The sequence below is a fragment of the Ascidiella aspersa genome, chromosome 5 (genome assembly GCF_963924565.1).
Source record: "Ascidiella aspersa chromosome 5, kaAscAspe10.2, whole genome shotgun sequence".
In the NCBI taxonomy this organism is placed as follows: domain Eukaryota; kingdom Metazoa; phylum Chordata; class Ascidiacea; order Phlebobranchia; family Ascidiidae; genus Ascidiella; species Ascidiella aspersa.
The window spans coordinates 12,470,010-12,472,509 of record NC_139451.1 but is presented as its reverse complement, the minus strand read 5'-3'; the positions used below and the strand labels follow the sequence as shown (position 1 = coordinate 12,472,509).

At 56.8% G+C, this 2,500-nt stretch overlaps 2 non-coding genes and 1 pseudogene across 2 annotated transcripts in view; all 3 read left to right on the top strand.

The window, feature by feature from the left end:
- The window catches only part of LOC146144042 (small subunit ribosomal RNA), a 1,811-nt gene extending 246 nt beyond the window's left edge, over positions 1 to 1,565 (top strand). The window contains exon 1 of the ribosomal RNA XR_014500496.1: positions 1 to 1,565. This exon is cut by the window's left edge and continues 246 nt beyond it. This is a non-coding gene — a ribosomal RNA (small subunit ribosomal RNA).
- A 247-nt stretch (positions 1,566 to 1,812) lies between these two features.
- On the top strand, positions 1,813 to 1,966 carry LOC146144041 (5.8S ribosomal RNA). Its single transcript, XR_014498831.1, has one exon. It is a non-coding gene; the product is annotated as a 5.8S ribosomal RNA (ribosomal RNA).
- A 271-nt stretch (positions 1,967 to 2,237) lies between these two features.
- Positions 2,238 to 2,500, top strand: part of LOC146144040 (large subunit ribosomal RNA) — a 2,113-nt pseudogene continuing 1,850 nt past the window's right edge.

Sequence of the window (2,500 nt, the reverse complement as noted above, 5' to 3'; positions counted from 1 at the left end):
GTGACTCTGGATAACTTTGCGGATCGCACGGTCTCGCACCGGCGACGGATCATTCAAGTGTCTGCCCTATCAACTTTCGTCGGTACGGTACTGGCCTACCGAGGTTCTTACGGGTAACGGAGAATCAGGGTTCGATTCCGGAGAGGGAGCCTGAGAAACGGCTACCACATCCAAGGAAGGCAGCAGGCGCGCAAATTACCCATTCCCGACGCGGGGAGGTAGTGACGAAAAATAACAATACAGGACTCTAAACGAGGCCCTGTAATTGGAATGAGTACACTTTAAAACCTTTAACGAGTATCCATTGGAGGGCAAGTCTGGTGCCAGCAGCCGCGGTAATTCCAGCTCCAAAAGTGTATATTTAAGTTGTTGCGGTTAAAAAGCTCGTAGTTGGATTTTGGGCGCAGGCGGCCGGTCCGTCGCAAGGCGTGTACTGGCCGTCCTGGCCTCACCTCCGGTTCTCCGCCGGTGCCCTTGACTGAGTGTCGGCGGCGGCCGGAACGTTTACTTTGAAAAAATTAGAGTGTTCAAAGCAGGCGATTCGCCTGAATAATGGTGCATGGAATAATGGAATAGGACCTCGGTTCTATTTTGTTGGTTTTCGGAGCGCGAGGTAATGATTAAGAGGGACAGACGGGGGCATTCGTACTGTGCCGTTAGAGGTGAAATTCTTGGATCGGCGCAAGACGAACGACTGCGAAAGCATTTGCCAAGAATGTTTTCTTTAATCAAGAGCGAAAGTCAGAGGTTCGAAGACGATCAGATACCGTCCTAGTTCTGACTATAAACGATGCCAACTAGCGATCGGGGGGCGTTAGTTTTACGACCTCTCCGGCAGCTTGCGGGAAACCAAAGTCTTTGGGTTCCGGGGGAAGTATGGTTGCAAAGCTGAAACTTAAAGGAATTGACGGAAGGGCACCACCAGGAGTGGAGCCTGCGGCTTAATTTGACTCAACACGGGAAATCTCACCCGGCCCGGACACAGTGAGGATTGACAGATTGAGAGCTCTTTCTTGATTCTGTGGGTGGTGGTGCATGGCCGTTCTTAGTTGGTGGAGCGATTTGTCTGGTTAATTCCGATAACGAACGAGACTCTGGCTTGCTAACTAGTTACGCGACCCAATCGGTCGGCGTCTAACTTCTTAGAGGGACTAGTGGCGTTTAGCCACACGAGATTGAGCAATAACAGGTCTGTGATGCCCTTAGATGTTCGGGGCCGCACGCGCGCTACACTGACCGGATCAGCATGTGCTCGCCTTGGCCGACAGGTCTGGGTAACCCGCTGAACCCCGGTCGTGCTAGGGATAGGGAATTGCAATTATTTCCCTTGAACGAGGAATTCCCAGTAAGCGCGAGTCATTAGCTCGCGTTGATTACGTCCCTGCCCTTTGTACACACCGCCCGTCGCTACTACCGATTGAATGGTTTAGTGAGGTCCTCCGATTGGACCTGGCGCGGCCGGCAACGGTCGAGCCGGCGTCCGAGAAGACGATCTAACTTGATCATTTAGAGGAAGTAAAAGTCGTAACAAGGTTTCCGTAGGTGAACCTGCGGAAGGATCATTAACGGTCTCGCAAACGCTTCGGCGAACGCGAAACTCGGACAAGCGAGAGAAAAAGTTTTTGCTACCCGGCGCCCGACCCGCGAGGAGCGGCGCGCCGGCCGGCGATTCGGTCACCCGGTAATGTTTGCGCGTCGAGTGCCGCGGTGCCGCGCGCTCCGGCTTCAAGCGTCGGCCTGGCCGACCGCTCGGCGCGGTATATTTTGTCACCCTTTAGTGCGAGGCACTGTGCGAGCGAAACAATCGTGGATGGCTCTTGGCGGTGGATCACTCGGCTCGTGAGTCGATGAAGGACGCAGCTAGCTGCGTGAATTAGTGTGAATTGCAGGACACATTGAGCATCGACGTTCTGAACGCAAATTGCGGCCTCGGGTCAATCCCGGGGCCGCGCCCGCCTCAGGGTCGCGTTGCAAACGTTCCGCGCGGGGATTTCTCCGCGCGGCTGCTGCGGCGTCGGACGCGCGAGCGCCCGTCCCGCTCAAGACAGCACGGCACGATGTGCGACGATCGCGACCAGAATCCCGCGCGGCGGCGGCGAGTCGACCTCGAAGAGGCCAACGGCTGGCGGCTCAAGGGCGGGAATCGAGGTGCGCGGCGGCGCGCGGCGCCGACGGCGAGCGCGGAACGGGAAGAATAGTCCCGGTCCTTACTTTCGGCCTGAGGTCGGACGAGGCTACCCGCTGAATTTAAGCATATTACTAAGCGGAGGAAAAGAAACTAACGAGGATTCCCTCAGTAACGGCGAGTGAAGCGGGATGTGCCCATCGCCGAATCCGCGCGCTTTTGGAGTGCGCGGAATTGTGGCGTACGGAATTCGTCACGGCGCGCTTCGCCGGTCGCCCGCGTCCTTCTGATCGAGGCCTTGTCCCAGAGCGGGTGTCAGGCCCATGGCGGCGACAGGCGGGCGCGCTACGGCGTCTTCCCAGAGTCGGGTTGTTT